Source organism: Dromaius novaehollandiae, chromosome 8, assembly GCF_036370855.1.
Source record: "Dromaius novaehollandiae isolate bDroNov1 chromosome 8, bDroNov1.hap1, whole genome shotgun sequence".
NCBI classification, from domain to species: domain Eukaryota; kingdom Metazoa; phylum Chordata; class Aves; order Casuariiformes; family Dromaiidae; genus Dromaius; species Dromaius novaehollandiae.
Window position 1 is genome coordinate 10,031,534 of NC_088105.1, and position 21,096 is coordinate 10,052,629.

Consider the following 21,096-nt stretch of genomic DNA (forward strand, 5'->3'; position numbering starts at 1 on the left):
TGTGAGTTTTTCATGCCAAGGGCTGTCTTCCTGCATGTTTGTACAGAACCCGCAACAGCGGGTGCCTGATGCTTCTGGGCATGAGGGCAGTACAAACAGCATCTGTGAAGGAGGCGTCTGTGAATTCCCACACCCATGTGCTGTCCATTTTCTCAGTACTCGCCCATGAGAGTTGCCTACGCTCTTCTGCGGCAGTCCTAAGCGCTGCCCAGAGCAGAAGGCAGAGGCAGCAGCTGTGATGTAAAAAGCCATGGCAGAGGCAGGGGAGAGGAGGGACAGGATGGGATGTAGAGCTGGAGGGACCTCAGTATCCTTCATGTTAGTGTCATGATTTTGGAAAGTGGGGAAAAAACAAGAAGGGAGAGGGATGGGCAGAGACAGGCAGGCCTGGGGGGAAGAAGGAAGCAATCAGAGCATGTGCTGAGTGAAGCAGAGGGAGGAAACTGAGGGAGAGCAGGAGCACTGGGACAAATGGCAGCTAGGATGGCACTGGGGAAATGCAATTAAAACTGCAGGAAGTCGCCAAGCAACTGAAACTCAAGTGTTACCTCCTGCTGAGGATGTTAATGTTCTGCTTTACCTTGAATGTGCTCCTTACTTCTACTGTGCAAAGTTCTTGTACATGAATGTGCAGATTTTTCTCCATCTCCAGACATGCTGGAGAAGAGCACAGGCTCTGTAATCTGTTCTCATCACTTATGTAGTTCACCCACTCCAGCTGGAATGTTCCTTTGGAGAGGTTCCCCTCCAGAAGTCCTTCTGCCTAAAGGCATGTAAGAGTAAAACCTTTAATGATTTCCTCTAGTGCAAGAATGTGTGCTGTTGCTTTAAGTACAGAGCAGCAGCTGCTTAAATGCATTAGCAGGTGGAATAGCAATTTGCTTACACTGAGGTATTAGTCTCATGAGAAGAGAATCCTTGCTCTTATTAGAACCCATCTCACATTCCTGCCTTTCACCTTTCTCCTGGTCCCACAGATTGAATGTCCTCATGTCTCCAGAAGATGTATCAAATTCTGTCTTTTTGCTGCGGAGAGGTAGATCAAATATCTTGGCTGTCGGCATGAAACCTGGCTACCCCTTAATTCTTCCTACAGCAAGTAGGAATACCTGTCCTTACTAAGCTCTATGGGAACACGTAATCATGCTGATGCCACTGGAAACATTGCTTCTGCAGACCCGACTCCCCTTTTCAGTACACACTTGGCCCAGCTAAATAACAAAACAGCTTTGGCTGAAGTAGAGGGAAGGCATTACTACCAATTATTGCTGACTCCAGTGTGGCTGGCAAGGGCAGGGCACTCAGGATAGGGGTTTCTCTCGCGCCCTGAATTCATCCAGCTTTCACCCTACACATGACCCTAAAGACTGTGGTGTTAACACTGGGGAGAGGGGGACCTTGAGGGACGAATAACATAGTGTTGGTAGCATGAGTGAAAGACATGGTAATGACAAACTAATGCAGAATGAAATATGATCTGCACAGAAATGAATGGCATTTCTCACTCCCTTCTCCCTGTGTCTAGGCTTCTATTTGCAGCAGTATACAGATGTGGAGAGCAGTTCCAATTTTGCTTGGAAAAGATGATGACCTGCATGCTGTGAAGAAAGAACTACAGCTAATTTGTAGGCTGCATTTATTCACCCCTATCCTTAGTTATTTCTCTCTCTTCACCTAGGCTCACTTAAGTCAGACAACATGCAGGTGCCATGCTGGAGCCTACATGAAACTATCAATTTACAAATTATTACTGCAGGAGTGGCTGTGTTATTGATAAGAGTTGCATCTTGCCTCCCTAAGTTAACTAGTGTTTGTGTTCCCCAGGTCTTCAGAGTCGCATGAGATAAAATCCATTTTCGGAATTATGGACCCAGTATATTTACAAGAGAATAGTACCACTGAACAGAAAAAACAGATGCTGAGTACCATACAGCATTTAGTATCACACAGGGACAGTCCCTCCTGGTAGTACCTGCAACACCCATGTGTACCTGTTTACCGCTGGAAGGCTCACGGAGGTGGCTGCAGGCAGTCTGTGCGAGAGTTTGTTCTGCATTCATAGGAGCAAAACAAACACGATGGGGAAGGAAAGTGAACAAAGTAAAGCTGTGGTAGATACCTGCCTTTGGGATGGGTGGTTTGCAATAGCCTACTGCCTGCAGAAAGGCTCCTGGCTGGAGGCTCAGTGTCGGTGCTGCTTCTAACGTTATGCCCATCTTTTGTCTCGGCTGAGGTAGAAAGAAAGGTTCATGTCTGGGAGATGCAGCAAAGAGGAGGCTGAAGGAGACCTCCTCATTCACATAAGTATCCTGTGGATAATATGGCAGGAGCTCAGTAAAGGAAGAGAAACTTTTATGGGCCCTTCTTCTAGGCTGTGTGTTCAACCACCACCCAGGAAGCAGCAGTCGCAGAAGCAGTTCCTGTGAGGAGAAGCCGGTTTGGTCTCCGTGAAAGACTCCGTGGGAACAGCATGGCTGGGTATTTGGGGGAGCCTCCCCTCATCTGGGACCTAGCATTTGGGGAAGGAGGGAAGAAAGAAATGTGCTGGTTGCTTGTTTTCCCCTCTCTTTCTTAGAGGGCAAGTCTTCTCTGAAAGAGCCACCTGCCTGCGGCTCTCCCGCCCTGGCAGATAGCCGGACTAACCCCCTGTGCACATTCAGCAGCTGACTTACGTGCAGAGATTCGTTTTGCAGAGCCAGCGTTGTCCTGTAAGGAGGGATTGTCCTTAAAGGGGACACTAACCAGGAATGTCCCATAAAAAATACTTTGTAAAGACCTTAAAAAGGTGTTCAGGGGTGGGTTTCAGTCCTCATCACAAACAGTAGATTAACTTCTGCCTGCAATTTAGCTGAAGTACATAAGATCACACTTCCCCTTTGGACAGACAGAGCTTTGCCTGTAAATTTGTTCCTAGAATGTGTGTTCCTTTCTTCCTTCGTCCCAGGTGTGGTTAAATAGTCTGTGTTTCACTATTCAAAGCTTTGCTCTCCATTATCACCTGTGTGTACTATTTCATTCCGTATTTTCAAAGGATTCTTTCAGGATCCAGGGCTTCCCTGGCGGGAAGGCAATGAAAGAAGAGGACGGACTTCATATTCCCTGTTAGTACCAGAAACCACTGAAACATTTTACTTTATGTTGTTGGATGTTTTCAGGATCAGGAATCCCTGGAGAATGCAGACTTGCCCTTTCAGATTTTTTTCTCCACTACCAGGAAACTATGCAAATAGTAGCTCCCTGCTATGCCAGGATATGCACTCTATAAGGCTGCATTTAGAAAGTCACTGCCACAGCAAGCAATACAGCTAAAAAAGCTGATAGAAGGGGCAGCATCTCCTCTGGGGTTGACTGAAGGGCAAAGAGATTGCTTCTCCCTCCGTAACATTTTTTTTCTTGAAAGAAATATATTCCCTGCAGGCAGATTCCAGATTGTGGCTTTGACAAAATATGGAGCCTAAAAAGGAAAGTCCATCTGCCCCAACTGCTGACTTGACAACTGTGATGTTGGAATAAGCCATGTTCCTAAAATGGAAAGATGGAAAAGACCTAGGAGGCAGCATACTTGGTCCCTCTTCCAGTTCACTAATGCAGGCACAGTAATGCTCTGTTCAGTCACGGCAGAAGTGTTCTTATGAGACTTATGCCAATGTGTTAGTGGTCTAACAGCTGCTAGGAAACTTTCCTGAAGGCCTGGACTGGGTTTTTCCATGATGACTGTTCCCTAGAGAGTAAAGTTAGCATAATATCACCAACATTAATGTTCCCACCTGCATGCAAAGCATTTCCTGTTGTGGTTAGGGACAGAAGTGGAGTGTTAGCTGCGACTCCTGTGTTAGCTGCTGAAAAAGTATCAGTGCCAGAGGAGTCTGCGAAGAGTGAGCATCAGTTATCCCAGAGATCAAAAATCCTGGGTGAAAAGAGCTATTTACTACTATAGTACTGACACTGGCTTTTCAAGTGCCATTAGAAACTGCTAAATTTATTCCACTAGCTGCTAATTGCTGGGGCCTTGAATGCACATTACAGTCATTCCTAAAAGAAGCCAGGTGACAGTCCCAGACCGATCTCACATAGATGTGTGTGTCTCCTGTCACCCGGCTTCAGTGGCTAGCAAAACGGCTGATTCCTGCCGCTGAGCTGAGGAAAGGAACGGCTGTGACGCTCTGGGGCACAAAGGAGCTGCGTTGGCAGAGCTGAGTGGAAGTCAGCTGCCTACATCCAAGATGCCACGCTCTTTGGCCTACTATTGCAGCAAGAAGCTGGTCAGTCACAGAGGTGCTGAGATTAGGATTAGAGGAGCTGGGTGAAGAAGGAAGAGCTGCCTGTGGTGGCCTAGAAGAAAAATGAGCTGACAGGGACACACACGTCCCATCATCTGGTGCCCCCTGCACCAACAGCTGAGGGTAGGCCTTCCACACTGACAAAGTCTGCTTGTCTGGGCAGCGGCTCTTGTAATACTCCTTGGCTACAGCCATCTCGGATGGGGCCTGACCAATGTAAAAGCACAGTGTCTAGAAATCACCTGGAATGGGACTGGATGCAAGAAAGAAAATAGGCAGTGCAACCAAGGCTCCCAGCCTGCTCTCCCAACACCTGTAGCCAGCCTGCAAAGGAGTCCATGCAAGAATTTACTGTGGGTAACAAAGATGATTTTCAAAGACAAAAGATCAGAAATGAGACAGTGGCCACTAGGAGCCACTGAGATTTGTGTTCCCAGGGAGCTTGGCTAGTCCTTAGTTCAAAAATACTCAGGCATCTGATTTCAGCTGGATTTAAGTATCTGATGGATCTGAGTATCTGGCTGTTTTCAGTCTCTCAGCTGTAGAAACTAAAGCTTGGCTAGATGTTTCTTGGGAGATTCTGCTCTGTGGAGCCTTCCTGTATTTACATCTTTCTCAGCAGTACACCAGTTTCCCAGCAGTTTCCAGATGCATGGCTATGCTGATACGGATTTATTCCTTCTAATCAGGACAGGTCTGTGGTATATACCTCATGCTTCCCAACAGTGTGGCCTTCTGGTATGGGGAAATGCTAACCTAGTCTTTTCTGTATCCTAAACAATAAAAATGGCTTTTGCTTCAATTATGTTCATAATCACACTCCTCAGCATAGAAGTAAAAAGGCTTATTGTCCCATAGGCTTAAGGGCATCAGCAAGTCAGCACTTTGGGTGCTGATCCCATAAACACTAAAAGTGGGATATAATTAAACAGTTTGAATATTTATATTGACAGTGAAGTTTTTATACCTTCCAGTAAGATATTTGCAGTTGTCTGTGGTCAGAGACAGGACGCACTTGGTCGTAAGGAACCATTCCTGTGGTCTCGGCAGTACGAGAGCTCAGAGGTGCCGGAGGAGTTGCACAACAGTGAATCTGCTTAGCTTACAGCTAGGCCCGGGCCAGTTTGTAGCAGGCTGGCTGTCTTCCTCATCAGAAAGGTCACCCCAGCAGCTGGAGGGAGAAAATTTGGTGAGCCAGGAGTGTTGGAGCCATGCTTTCAACATAACCATGGTTCCTCCAAGTGCGGATTGATTCTCATTAGCAGTACACCACGTGCAGGTTGCATGGTCTTCATTTTGTTTTAGTCTAGTAATACATTTATAAATGACCATTTGAGGACATACTGCACTGAGTACCAGGCCGTATGGCCATTCTTCTCTGGTTTCTCCTGGTTCCCACTGCACTTGCTGACTCACCTGTATGCTGTGGCTTATAAGGGCAACAGCTATCACAAGGACTGTACTGGAGAGAGTCTGGAATGAACGTGATAAATGAATTGCATGCAGACGTGACACACAAACATGCACCGCTACAAGTGTTTCTTTAACCACCGCTCCTTTATCAGCATGACAAACAAGTATGTTGAGTATCTTGCGGGCATATACACTTGTGCAGATGCTTCAAGTGTTATCAGTAAATTGGCTCAGGGACGTATTTGCAATTCACTACATTTTGAATTGCTGTCAGTAAAATGCTCATCTTTCCTGAAAGCCTTGGGCCATCCCTGCTGAATTGCCCCCACCCTATCTGAGACTACATCGAGATATGTTACTGTGACAAAGTCCACATAGATTTCCCCCACACGCTGTCCTCTAATTAATGTACTACTGAAGTAATGGCAACATAAAATAGTGGACAAAGCAGAAGCTGATTAGCAAAATACCAAATCTCTCCTTCCCACCCTCAGACTGATCTGAAATACTGATGTCTTGCAGAAGTGACATTTGTCAGAAAAGGCAACTAATGATTAATCGGTGTGCAATAATGCAGTAATGTAAATAAACAGCTTAAACTGAGCAGTGCAAGCAACTTCATATAGTTGGTCAACACGGATGAGTCCTAAGCCAGACAAATCATACTGAGAATAAAAAGGTATTTCAGTCCTTGATCATACAGACAGCAAAACAGCCAGTAGCAGCAGCAGGTTTTTGTAGGAACTGTGGTGAATGATTTCTCTTGAGCTGTCAAACAACTACCATATAAAGTTGTGGTTTTCAGTCATTGTGAATTTAGGCAAGATTCAAACAGGCTATTTGGAATTCCATATATATATACAATATGTAAGTCTGCATACCTTGTTCCATTCCTTTCCTCCAATTTGACTTCTACTCCCCAGCTCTCTAATGATGTTTGTAAGCAGATATCCTAGGAATAAGGACAAATGGAAAAAAATGTGAACAGAACCAGTGCAAAACTGTTAAGGAAAAAGATCCAAAGAAACAGAGCTTCCCAGTGACATATCTGCTCAAAGAACAAACTTGTTAACAGATTTTCCAGAAAAATAACACAAGGAAAAGCCGAAGAGAAAAAAAATATTTTTTTTGCTCGGGGAGGGGGTAGATAAAATGAAGTTTGCAAAAGATCTTGTTTCTAATCCTAACCCCGAAGTCAAGAATCCAACTGCAGTGAAACACCCTACCTGCTGCAGGCAGCAAGGGAAGCAGCAGCAGTGTGTAATCTCTGGGGGGCTTACACTGGGGAGGAAATTTGAGTGCACTTGAAAAATCTACATTTAAATAGTCTCTTGGATGATCAAACTACTCCCAGGCATGTCTGCTAGGCTGGAAAGCTGACCCACAAGCGTGCCAGTATTTGTCCCACTGCTAAACTGTGTTTGCCCTGGCTGCTTCATTTACTCCTTTCTTGCTAACACTGTCCTCTTAAGAGTCAGGCCCAGATCCCGCCGTAATCCCGTGCTTTTGCTAGGTTAGCTACTGATGCCTTCCACATAGATGCGTGGTGTTGGAGCGCAGTGTAGCCAACTGCTTTGCCTGTTCCCTTCCACTTCACTTCCCCTTACAAAGCTGCAATAAAAGACATTGGCATTTGCTGCCAGTGCAAAACAGTAGCTTTGCGCTTCTGTAACATTCTGTAAGTACTGGGCCATGTTCCACTATTCCTTTCTTTTGTGGGTTTTTTGTGGTTTTTTTTGTTTTTAGCTTTTGGCTTACACTGACTTCTCTCGCTGTAACTGACTCCTGACTTTAAACCAAGACTACTGATTGGAGCAGTCTAGATATCAATGTGAGGGATCCACATTAATAGACTAGTAATAAATCCAAATTCTTCCTCCTTTGCTTTGAGAAAGCCTCCCTCCTTTCATTGTGCCCTTAGGGCCTTCCCTCAGGAGTTCAGGAAGCATTTTCAAGAATTGAGAGGTAGAAGAGATGATAATGTTTGTGTCTGTAGCCTCCATCCACTGTATTTCTGAAGGTTTACCCTGTTCTTCGGCACGTGACCTACTTTCCTATGACACGTTTTCAACCCAACGAGCAAGTCGGGAATCAAGCACTGAAGCTGTGAGTAAAGAACCACCTGTTTCTGGGAACAAGGAGTGCTAACAGCTTTTGTTCGGAAACTGGGGATTTTCTACCTAAGGAATATGGAGTAGATCTATCTACCCAAGCTCTGGAAAATATTGGATGCCACAGGGAAAGCTATTGCTTAAAATGGAGATCGGAAGATTACAACCAGACTGAAAAGTGAGTAAGAATCTGTCTAAAGAGGAGCACATTGTACTGAAACATGAATTGCAATCCTGAGATCTTATTTAATGGACTTTTTTTTTTGACCTCAGCAGGAATGGCACAAATGTAGTAGCAAGACTGCTTGGGAAACAAATGTGGGTGCCATCTTCAAACACAGGAGGACCAGAATATCATACAAAATTAACTGACTGACTTTACAGACTAGGATAAAAGGCATTGAAGTTCCTGTGGGGGAAAAGGAAGGAAATTGTATTGAAAGTAGATATAGTAAGAACATTGTGAGCAGGTTTACATGTTATAATTAATAATTCATTGAGTAGAAATGCACGATAGACTCCCAGCTGGCCTATCAGCCAGCCAAACAGTAGGCATAGCAATGCTGTTCTGCGTGCATCCGTGCAAACCATATGGGAGCCATGGGAACACTATGTCATTTATGTTTCCTTTGAAGGGATGCAAATACAGTTTGTTACCCATATCAGGTATTTTCATTTCTCCCATGTGCTCGAAATCATCAGAAATCCTGGGGAGAATGAAAACTAACCAGTCACACTGGCTGGCTTGTTTTCTCACTGGAAACAAAGCTGAAAAGAGACTCTGCTTTTGTGTCACCTGAGACAACATTTTGGAGAGTGCCAGTTGCCCTGGGAATGGCATCTGCACATTGCAGTGCCTTATTCAAAGTGGGCAGCAGCCTGTGAAGGCTGGCTTACGCAGCTCAGTCCAAAACATATGCTAGGCAAGCAGGTCAAAACCAATATTGAGTTAAGGAAGTTCACCTGAGTCAGAGGATTTTAGTAGTATATTCCCAGTAGCAACTTTGTGGGGCTTACCTTTACCTCACACTAAGCTACAAAGCAATGACATCCACTTAGGAACGTGGTATGCTACCTGCGTCCTTCCTGAGGCACTCAGTTTGCCAGGAACAGAAAATCAACACAAAAGCAGAACCTCTGCTCATGACTGTATGCTGCAAACTGTGGAGGTGAGAAAGCAGGGAAGATGTGCACCTTTCTGCGTCCCAGTGTTTCCTGCTGTCCCCTCTCTTGTCATGCACAGATCGCTGGAGCCAGAAAAGCCCCCTGCAGAGTTGAAAGCAGACCAGAATGGTGCTGTAAAAGCTGCTGAGCTCAGCTCTGTGATTGAAGCATTAATGATTTTAAAACACAAAATTAGCATAGTCACCAGGGCATGCAGATTTCTGAGATGACATGCGGGCAAACCCGAAGTGACACTACACTATCCCTGCAACCTTGCACACAGAGCTGTGGCTACCATGAGCAGCAGTGCTTTGTGTTTAGTTCAGTGGAGTACCTGTTTCTGTAACCTCAGCTCTAAAACATATATACATCCTCCTGCTTCCACAGCAGGGCATTTACTGGGTAAGCTGGGAAGGAGCCTTAGCTAGCCTCATTGTCTCTTTTTGAGAGGGAGAAACTGAGTCAAGGAGGCAACGTGACCTGCTCAAGACTGCACAGCAAGTCAGTATTTCCCAACGCCTTCATCTGTCCTGTGCTGCATCCCTGCCCTCAAATCTCCCAGCTACAAGCTAGAGCCCCTCTGTTTTAGACCTTGTGGTCTGGCCTGCGCTTTATTTTCAGAGGTGGTGCTCTGATGGGTCCCTTCTTTCCTTGCTCTATATGCAGTGGAGCTATGTTGCACCTTGGCCTTCCAGGCACGTCTTCACTTTGGGGCGGTAAAGAGCCAGAGTAGTATGTAGGGAGCAAGAAATTCCAAATGGGCTAGTAAAATTGCTGCTGGCTGAGAGGGAAGACTAGTCCACACTAGGTTTTTCCTTCTAGCAGATTAGGAATCATTAGCACTGGTTAAATTATGCATGGGTGGAAGTCACTACTTTTTCCTTTTCTGTATTTAAAAACTGATTCAAACAGTAGGAGAAGGTGATGAAGGGCTGATGTACCAGAAGCTAGGCTTTTTCAAAAGCACTAAAGCTTTCAGAACCTCATTTTTGAACAGATTGTGTTCCCATGTACTATGGGCCAGGCTCCATAATCCCTAGCCCTCTCCCTACATTTAGCCCAGGTATAGAAAGGTTGGAAGGCCAAGAAGACGAGCTCAGGTAGAAATGGCAGCAGTTCAAAACTTGTTCTCTAGTTTTTGTTTTTGCTATGCCTGCCAACACCAGGATTCAGCTACTTCTGAAAATCACCCAGAACAGATCTGGCCCCCTTCCACCTCTCCACTAGCTTTAATACCAGATTTGCATTACCTGAAATGCTACCTTTAACAAATACTTCTCTTATACACATTCTAGACACTTTTAAGCTGATAGTGTCCTTTTAAAAGTCAGGCTGAGTAGGGAAAGGCAGAGAATTTAAATAGGTTTCTATACCCCAGACACCTGAAAAATAAATCACTTTGGGCTAGATATTGACCTAATATAAGTAAATATACCAGTATTATGATGGGTATCACGCTGAATTCTGCTGTGGTGCACAAATCAGAGCCATCCAAAGCTGGATTTTAACTTGCGTTGTCCTTTCTTTTCCTCTCCATGTCATATTTTCAGAAGAAACAACCTCAGCCCCATATTTTACAAATACTACATAATACAGACGGGCGATAGGGAGCCTATAACCACACAAGGTTTTGGATGCTTATCTTTTGTCTCTTCCTTAACTCATAAATCTGAGAAAATGGGCTGGAAATTTTCCAGAAACAGACTTCCAGCTGAGACATCTGACTCTTTAACCTCGGGTCCCAGGGTAGAATGCAGATGTTTAACCGTTCAGTAAATCTAGCTTAATTTTGTCCAGATATTCAAATAAAATCGTTTCAACATTATAACTGAAGATTTTTAAAGGGGAAAGCATTGTTTTTATGCTCTCCCAACATCCAGCTTTTTATGTTTCCGTAGTGTCTGTCTTCAAAGTTTACTGTTCATGCAACATCAAACAAGTCACCATCACCTTTCCTGGTATGTGGAAAGTGGCACAAATCTCCTCTCAGTAACAGCACTTCCATTCCCTAAAGCTGTGCTTTTTATGCTTTGACCTGTATCCCATTATCTTTCCACAAACATTACTTTTGTTTACCTGCCACGTTCTTGCCCTGCAGGCCAGTTTCATAGCAATTCCCCCCAACAGTGCAGCCTTCAGGTACAATTTAAGTGCCTGTAGTAATTATGTTTGAAGGTTAATGTTTCATGAAAATATCAAAGCATTTCTACCTATCAGCTTCACTGCTGACTTTGGTAAAAGCCTAGTTCTCTTTCTTGTTTGTTTGTTGTGGTTTAGCAGTTATCTGCTTGGCAACCTGATGTTTGTTTTTATCCAGGGTTTAATCTACCTGATGGAACTTAGTGAAACATGAACTGTGGTTCCGGCCATCTTTGGAGGGTGAGAAGCTATAATCTTCCTTTTCCTCCTGGAAAACTCTCCTGAGTATTAAAGGAATATTTGGAGATGTACCATCAAGCCGTACGTGACCAAAGATTTGAACAAAGGCCAGAAACAAAAGGCTGTGTTAGTGACAGGCAGAAAACAGTGTCTGTCTCCTAAATTGACAAGAACCTCCTCAGCAACCGATACCACTACTCAAAAAGTAGGGAGATGGGGATAGATTGAGGGAAAAGTGGGGTTGCACATCATCGGAGGCGCTGCTAGTTGTGCCTTATGGTACACTCAGCACATTTGATTAACATGCAGGAATTGATTTTGCTTTTTTCCTTTCTCCCATGGTTGATGGGCAACGGATTATACCTGCAAAGAAAGGTTAGGGTAGGCTGTTTCAGAAGATGCTGCCTCTCTGAATTATGCACCAGAGCAGACAGGTAGGTGAGGAGGAACACGCTCAGTTCCCCCAAGCAATATTCTTGTAGCCACTTGCCTGGTGATCCAGGTTTGGTTGGCTGCTGGGAGTCACACCCAGCAGCTGGTTACTGGACTCACCAGGGGCAGCAGTTCAAGAGGAGACATACTGAACAGCCCAGGAAAGGTACTTTTAAGCTAACTCTCTTGGTTTTATTCCATACGTGAATGTAGGTGTTAGAAATGAAAGAAGTTTGTCTAACAAGACGGTCTCTCCACACAAGCGTGGGAGACGCTCTCAACAGGTAGGACGGTGTTGCATAGCAGGGCTTCAGATTTCAAATGCAATAGCTGAAGAAGTCTGGCTACTTGGGTAGATAAGGTTCGTTTCTTTGACCATCAGGTGTTATTTCAAAGTGCTCGGAGTCTCAAACTCCCTTGGTCTTAGAGATGTGTGTTAGCAAGGGGCCAAATTCTAGGCATTTTTTGATGACAAAATGCTGAATTCAAGTCAGGGAAATTCTGCCTCTTCTCTGTGACAGTTCCTGGCAGCAAAAGCAATGCAGGGACGGGGGCAGCCAGAGCAGGACCGTCTCTTCTAGGTTCCCTCAGGAAGCCTCCTTTCGCCTGGGCTGCGCAACCTGCCACTTCTCCACATTCCTGCCATTCGACAGACTGACATTAATACAAGTCCAGTAGAGGCTGTGTGAATTGGCTACTTCCCTTTCTCCTGTAAGTAACACCACAATAATGCCTTACTCAGTGCATTGTACAAATTGTTACTGCATGTAACACTAGCTTTATCTGGTTATGTCACTGACGAGATGAAAAATGAAATAGCTGCTACCAGCCCTGTGAAATATGGGGCTTATGAATTAGATTTTGTGGGGGAGAAGAAAGGCTGGCTGAATTTTGTTTCGTGTTGTTCATATATCATTTTAATACCTTAATTGATAAATGTGATATAGTCTGATAGCTAAAAATATCACACCACTTTTGTGGTGGAAAATGTTATTAAAATGAAAATATAGATGAGAATCTGTAAGGAGGTGAGAGATAGAGAGCACAAGAGAATGTATAAGGTGAATGGATTTGGAAGCTTTTCAGAAAGGAAAAAAAAGAATAGTTTGCTTGCATGCAGCACACTGGTTGAAAATATATTTCAGATTGCATATGTTTTTAACTGTTTAGTTAAAAATGAGCCACTGCGTCTAACTATCATCTCAAAACCCAAGGACAAATGCAGCAGGCTCAACACTTTGAAATGTAAATATAACCACAATAATACTTACGTGGTGCAATAAACAGGTAAAACATGAGACACACCTTTCAAAAGGCTAAGAAAGAACAGCTGGGGCATAGAGGAAGGGCAGGAAGAGCTGTAAGAAACTGAATACAGGTTTGCAACATTTTAGAGTTACACATAGAACTTGAGTTCATCCAATCCAGAACCCTGCTTCCAACAGAGTCACAAATTGATGTTTCAGTGACACCCAAAAAGCATAATCCATTTAGCTGATGGTGTCATGAGTTTATGCCCTAGAGCCTGAGAGTTGATGATGTGTATCTGAGCATTAATGAGGTCAGATGTTTTGAACTATTTAATTATTGGCCAACTAACGATGTTGGAGCTGGTTTTAACATCCTCCAGGTCCCTGTCAGTCAATCCGTAAAGTTCTTTTAGACAGCCATTTTGTGCTTGAAAATTTGGACAAGAAAAACCTTTCCTTAAAAGAATCCACAATTCTAAAAATAGTTTTGTGAGTTATGTTAGAAAGTGGTGCCCCATGAGGAAGATCAAAAAAATGTTTAAAATGCTGGTATACCAGATAGAAAGGAGAAGTGCCACAGCTTGCACTCGCCCCTGCCCCAAAATCGCTGCTGAAAGAGAAGAGGTCCAAAAGGGGTCATGGTGCCATGCCCATGCCCAGCCATCTGGCTATCTGGAAGCTAGTGAGTGAGGAGAAACGTTCAAAATTTGCGAATAGCAAAGAGGATAGTGATGGCTGATGTAGATAATCTCAGAGTAATGATTAACACCAGCTTTTGAAAGCGTAGTCTAATAAGGAAAGACAGTTCAGACCTGTAACACAGCAGTCTACAAGCAGAGGTCTCTAATACATGAGCTTAAAAAAATAAGTGTTGTATATCTGCTTGGTATTAGGTACCCAGAAATGACCCTGGAACACGGCAGGCAGATGATGGGGAGAGGAATGGTTTGAAAATTTTTGATTACCACTGGGTGGAGCTAAAGCCCTTTTTGTTTAAAATGCTCCTTTCCTAACTTCCTTCTCTTTTGGGGAGAAAAACTGTGAATCAGGCTGTTTACAGATTGATTTGAAGAGCTTATTCTACTAATGATTTCCATTCTTCTGGAAGAGGAGGTCAGTGAATGTATTTCGGGGGGGGGGGGGGGGGAGGTTCCAACAGTATGCAGTTGTTTGGACCTAAATTTTGGACATAGCCACGACTTGTGATCACAGCTTGTGATGAATTTGTAACACAGATAGAGATAGTCATATGAAATCATTGTCATCTTCAAATGACCGTAATAAATCAGCCACAAGACTCTGACCTGACTGTGTGAAGGGAAAATACAGTTGAAAGAAACTTATGAGAGTGAAGAATTTGTGTGTTAAGTAATAGTTTGTTTCTTAATTCAGCTTTTCTGGAATAAATGATTTTGAGGGAAAGTACCAGATCCATAAAGGACAAGATGGGAGTTTGGGCCAGGACAGACATAAAAAAAAACAGGACTCAGTTTGAAAGTAAGTTCCAAGCAGATGGACAGGGCAGCAGGAGGGTGAAAGCAGCTGTCCACACCGCTTGGCACTCATTACTTGCTCTTCACCCTGTCCCACTTAGTTGGGCTCCAGTTCCCCATTTTTCAGCAGCAACTAACCTCCTCCCATTTCATTCTGATTTATCTTCCTAGTACTTTGCTAAGTGCCCTCTTTTTCCATGGCTGGTACGGCCTAGAGCCTGGTCCCTTGAATTCTGGCCATTCATGCTGTGGCATTTAAGAGGCTCCTGCCCTCCCCATCCTCATCGCCCCTCTCCTGGAGGGCAGCCCATGCACAGCACGGGCAGCACACCGAGCTGTTCCTCTGCTCTGCAGCTGCCACAGGTCACCACCTACACAAGCAGCTTATACCACCAGGGAGCTGAGCTTCCTGAGATGTGAATTGTGGGGGTCAGGAGCTCTATTTAATGATCCCTGTTGGATTTAACTACGGTGACTAATAGCTCACTGCCTCACAGTTCTGAGAGCAGAAACATCTTCAGCTGAGACAGCTAAATCCAGCAGCAGTTGTGACTCCAAGTCATAATACTCTGAAGGTCTGCGGACATAGCTGTGCCAGAAAAAGTTACAGGTGAACGTACTAATATTGACCAGCAAGTGCTTTTGTTACCTTGACTGACATTGTTCAGGCCATGAAAAGACAGCCACAATGCAAACTGCCGTGATCATGGAAGACCTTACTGTTCTCTGGTGGCTTGTTATTGCTCTTCTCCTGGAGGCTGCTGTCCCCTTTATCCAGAGGGAGAAGAGATTGTGCCATAGTCCACTTCGGGCAATGTCCGATGGAGTAATTTAAAGTGCTAATAGAAGTGGTTAGAGCTAACTCGCCCAGCTTTGTCCACAGCATATGAGAATGCTCAAGTGGTTTCTTCTGTGGGCCGAGCTGTGGGTGGTAACTCCCAGTTGGCAAATGCTGATGGACAATTGTGAGGCAGAACATCTTCAATCAACTCAGCTAGGAGAGCTAGATAATGATATCTGTCATTGACCTCAGGAGATGGGCAAAAAAGTCGGCAGAAAAGCTCGTCCTGTTGGCTCTGCTGCTGATAGGAAGCCCTGCTGAGATAGCTATGCTGGTACAAGTATAGCCTTTTAAACTCGGTGACATGGACATTTCTTGTTTTCACTTTTCAAATCATTCCAAACACTTACAGGATGATTGAACTTTTCCCAATTTTCAGTAGTTCCCTGACACTCTCCTTCACAAGTCTCACCTCTTCTCTGCTCTTCTCATTCCTCTGCATCTCCTAAATCCATGTCAGAATCAGCACACACTATTCACCCACTCATTGAAGGCTTTTGGCTCCACTTGGCAACACTCTTGAATACACTGACCAAATCAGATAGCCCTGATTTTGGTCCATATTTCCCCTGTACTTTTTGTGCTCTGCCCCAGGAGCACCCGGGATTGGACTAGTATAATATGAGGCTGTTCTGCTGAGGAACTGTCTGATTAATCGTGATTCATATTCAGCAAGGACTAGTCAGGAGCGGAAGTATTTGTTGGCAAGGTGTTGATGGCAGGATGTTCCCAGGGAAAGCTCTCTTTCTCTGGAATACACCTTTTACATGTGTCCATTGGAGCTCAGCAGTACTGATCTCTCAATGAGGTAGCAAATCACTTCTTGCCCCTCTGGCCTCCAAGTCTTACACTATCTTAACTTGTAAGTTAAGAATAGCAAAGATGTTCTTGCTATCCAGTGATCCTGAAGAAAGATTTTCAGGTCTATCATTCATCTTCACAGAATAGCAGAGCCCATGCTTGAATATCATTAAACCACGGTATAAAATGCATCTCGTAATAGTACAGCTTACTGATTGAAAGTGGCAGAGGGTATCTTCTGATACTGTAAACATGCTCAGATATGATGATGGTGATGTGATTGTAATCTTTGCATCTATTTCCTTGTCCCATGTGATGATGAAAAGGGATAATTATTACACTCATTAATAATTTAGGAAGCTAAGCAACAGCACCTGGAAATTAGGTGTCAATTTTGCACGATTTGCACAGAATGAATAAGGACGAAAAGTAGGTCAGGCAAAGTTACACTTTTGTCATTTTGGAGAGGGAAAGGAAGTATTTTTAGCAAGAAGAAAATGCTGTCTGCCTAGCATGTGCCATAGGTAGGTACCCATAACAGATGAGCTTTATTACACATGATTGCTTTAGGCCTGACAGATCACTGACACTCCACAAACACCCTGCAGAAGTGCCAAGTGCTCTGTGAGTACCTGTGCTGGTAGTGTATCTGCAGTGATCTGGAGGGTCATTTTTCTTTTCTTCTTTTGGTTGAGGGGTACTGTAATTCTACAGGAGTGTGCTCTGGGATGGATTCATTTAGTTTCTGATACTAATTTTCCAGACCAAGCATCCTAAAACACTGTTTTTCAAAAATTATTTCTGTGCTTGCAGTACTGAAGAAGAGGAAAATAAGGTTTTTTTTCCTTCTCATACTTTGAGAGACACAAAGAGCATGTTAGCACTACAGGAAGTCTATGCTGATAGACTATTGAATAGGCTATGACAGATCCAGCTCTACAAGGAGTTGGAGTGCTGCACTCTGTTTGCTGTCTATTCTATTTTATCTTTTATTACTGGAATATTTCTCTCTTTCAGTTTGTAATTCCCCCATCTCCCTTTAGTCTGACAATGTAGATCATGGATCTTTAAAACTGCCTTGACTGGAGCTTTATTACTGTTTATATTTAAGAATACCATTTAAAGTCTGAGGCCAAGTTTTAAAGAAGAGTTGAAATGCAGGGTGTGTATGTTTGGCATCTATCAGGAGTAATAATATTAGCAGGCAAGACTTCTATCTGCAAAAATATGTCATTATAATTCTAGCCAAAGAAAGTACTCTTCTAAAATTAAACACCTATGTTCTTAAATCAAACTGTTCAGTTACTATTCAGTATATGGCAATAGAATATGTATATAGCAGCCAATTAGTTGCTCTACCTTATGTGATATTTTTCTTCCTGGATAGCTCAAAGACCTTTGCAACTGTTCTTTTGGGGCTTTGTGGCCAGTGGGGCTGTTGTGGTCCGAAAAATAAGCAGTCAAACCACTTGTTACCAAAATAGAAGCTGCATGTTTTCCTCACTCTGCATCCACTTCTACAACAAAAGTAGCCTGTCCATCTCTGGAAATACAGTTGGGAGTACCGCACAGGACACAGTAGATTCACCTTCTGATCAACTGGATTGGCTTTTATGGACATCAGGGGTTGACACATTTTTCATCCCAAAGCATCCCAGCAATGTGAATTTTGTATGAATTTAAGTGTACACTGGATTTAGCCAACCAAAGGCCGTAGTTGGCAGTGCTACTAGCATGGTAAACTTATGTTCTTTAAATAAAAAGAGGATGGCACAATGACAGCAATGTGTAACAGGAGATCCCAAATGCAAATGGAGTGAGGAGACAGACCAACTAAGCAGGTAGGCAGGCTCTTCTTGTTTTCTGTCCTTTCCTTTACAGTGCAGTGGACCTTTTTCCTGGGGTAAAAGAGTGCATCGTGGAGGGCTTTTCCCTCTACCCCATCACCTAAAATGGTGCAATCCGTATCTCCATCGTGTTACTTTCCCAAGCTCTGATAAGCTTGAGCCATTTCATATGTCCTGTATGAGTTTGACCTATTGTTTTCTGTTCCAGAAAGAGATAGTAGTACTGAGTCATATTTCCACAAAGTATCTTTTCCTGCAGCTTTTGGATTTTACCATGGGAAGCGTAAGCTATTAGAAGCTTGTGTATTTCACAGCCGATATGTACTTTTGCAGCCTCCTGTTCATTTTTCCGAAGAGTAGGAAGTGTTCCTTTACATTATAGAAACCTACTATCAAAGCTATGGAAATACTATAGAAACCTCAATTTTAGGTAGTACTAAATATACGCTGGTGGGCAGGAATCTTGCTGGATGGCTCCTAACACGTATGTGTTTATATTAATGGAAATTATATTGATGGAGATTTTAGCATGTTTTTTTTTAAACCATATTATTTAGGTACCGTTATAGGCAATATATGATTCTGAGATTACTTTTTTTTTAAGTTTCTAAATGGGGAGCTGTGAGTGCAACTTTTATAGTTTCTCTGTCAGAATGACTGTCTTCTGAAACCTTTATCTAGAAATGTCAGTATCTTCATCTGGTCCCATGAAGGAGTACTCAGTATTCGGTGGTTTTATTGTATTGAGCTATGCACGTTTGTGTTAGTTTCTTTTACAGGTACCAAACAGTTGATTCATCTAGTGAATACCAACATCCTGTCAATAACACCTCACCTTAGCATTTGGTCAACTTTGCTCCTTAGGTTAATTTTCTGCGCTAGTAAGGTTTACATAATACATAAATACACTGGTACCTGTATTAATGTAGGCTATTATCTCCTGAATGTATTACAGGCTCTTAAATACTTAATCAAATTCCTTAGGATTAGCTTTTGCATCCTGTTCTGTAGCTAGGTTTGTATTCCAGTTTGGTAATTTTTATCTGGGGAGTGCTTTTTAACCTGAGCACATATGGGACTTTTTGTTCTGCTACTACAAATCCTGTGGAGGTACATCTGCTCTTAGCAGTGCCGTTTGCCACATGCTCATATTTGAAAGTGTTTATTTTCTTTCTTTATTTTAAAGTAGGCCCACCAGGAATATTTTTATATGCTTATTATAATTATTCTGCATTCCATTTTAGTAGCTATATTTCAGATCATTCCTGTTCATTTATTTACATGGTACTAAAGCTATTTTTTTTTTTTGCTCTTCTATTTTGCAAATATTTTAGGATGCCCCCTAAAAATGCAATCTACCATAAACAGAGCATTCTGTGACTGCAGGTTCATGCATATACTTTGGTCTTAAATTCCTTTCCGATTCGTAGTGAGTGCAATGCATTATTGCAAATTGCTTGCTTTTGGCAGGCATGACACTGAACCCCTTGTACTGAACCCTTTTCATGTGTTACGATTTCTTTTACATCTATTGGAAATAAATCTTTTCCTTCTGTTTATCTTCCCTTATATTCTGCCTTTGTAGCATGGTATGCTTTTTTAACCAGAAACACCGTAGATCTTTTACTTCTTGTTAAATACTTCTATTTGAAATCGCTGCAGTCACCAAATGTACACTGTTCTTTGCAGTGTCCAGCTTGGCTGTGTTCTTTGCCTCAGTCGCAGTAACAGTTTGTCCTTATGTCTGTATGTGGCAGTATCTGAGTCAACAGGAAACGTGGCATTGTATGGTGTCTTTCAGGACGTGGTACTTTAAACATCCCTGGCAACTTTAACCCTTTCCAATAAGAAAGTTGAAAAAGTGAATAATTGTAAGAGATTAATGCATTAGGAACATAAATATGTACTTTTCAAATGGTGATACTAACTATAGCTCAATAATTTCTATAAACAAAAAATTGTACTAAGGTAGTATCCATCTTAGAGGCTTATCACTTCTAGATAACCTGTCTCATCAAATCCCTCCTTCATCTCTCCTATGATTTTTTCCTGCTGTGAAACTTATCTTTCTCACATAAAAGACATGCAGCCAGAAGTTTAGCTCTCTTACACTGAAGAGGTGACCGCTGGCATTAGCTGAAGTTGGATAAACAAATGCTCTGTTTATGTGTTTTAAAATGTAAAAAAATGGAGCAAATAGTTAATGCAGAATTGTTCATTTCAGTTCATATTAGTGAACTGCTAATACCTCTGTACAGACACAGACACTTCTTACTTTGTGCAACTTTTATCTGAAATTACGTTTATCTCCTGTAAGTAATGGTCCCAGATTAGAGCACATGGCAAATACAGAACTAGCCAAACAAAAATCTTGTATTCTAAATCAAAAATCCAGTTTGTCCCTTGCGGCTTTGCATATCTTCTAAGGCTATTTGTAACTGCACTTACATAGCAAAATTAAAAAAGGGTTAATAGGATACAGCCAAGTTAAAACCCTTGTGTTACCATATAGGTTTAAGATCACCTGAAGGCCTAATCTTCTCGTGTTATGATTCTGTATTTCTGTCTTCATAGTTTTGGTTCATCTAATTTTTGTTTAAAACATTTAGTTTATTTTTCAAATAAGACTTATGCAATTAAGAAATCCCTGTGCTTCTCAGAGGTAGAGATTATCCACTGTCAGAATCCATCAGACCCAACACCTGTCACGATTTGGAGCCAAGTGGTCATGAACAAAGCTCCAGGGAAGACTGCTTCTGGATCAGGTTTAGAGCTGCTTCACTGTTTTTCTGTCTTTATTATTTGAATCTGAACTCTGTTAAGTTCTTATTTAGATTTAGAAGTGCAGGAGAAACTGGATAAAGGAACTTTTTATGATTATTATTCCTCATGTATTATAGTTACTTTTTTCTATGATAAGCAAGCAATCACTGAAATCTAGGTTAATCCAAACTGGAAAACTCACAAGAGTGACCCACATAGGATAAAATCCACTCTGTAACCTTTCCTCTAAATGAAACATAGATATAATCCCAGTTGTGCAGATTCTTCAAGAACTGAATGGATCTTGGGAAATCTTTAAGAG

General features: G+C 42.7%; 1 protein-coding gene and 1 long non-coding RNA gene across 3 annotated transcripts in view; one reads left to right on the forward strand and one right to left on the reverse strand.

Annotated features, from left to right (window-relative positions):
- Positions 1-21,096, forward strand: part of RALGPS2 (Ral GEF with PH domain and SH3 binding motif 2) — a 186,807-nt gene that overhangs the window by 5,536 nt on the left and 160,175 nt on the right. Inside the window, exon 1 of one of the 2 annotated variants that reach the window (XM_026101044.2) lies at positions 12,328-12,490. The exons of the other annotated variant lie outside the window; for it this stretch is intronic. The gene's annotated coding sequence lies outside the window, so the exon portion shown is untranslated. Of the gene's footprint in view, positions 1-12,327; positions 12,491-21,096 lie in introns of those variants that run through there. 2 annotated transcript variants of the gene reach the window in all.
- Positions 4,561-21,096, reverse strand: part of LOC135329000 (uncharacterized) — a 33,694-nt gene continuing 17,158 nt past the window's right edge. Inside the window, exons 3-4 of the long non-coding RNA XR_010390121.1 lie at positions 6,575-6,645; positions 4,561-5,451 (exon numbers count right to left, since the gene is read on the reverse strand). This is a non-coding gene — a long non-coding RNA (uncharacterized LOC135329000). The remainder of the gene's footprint in view (positions 5,452-6,574; positions 6,646-21,096) is intronic.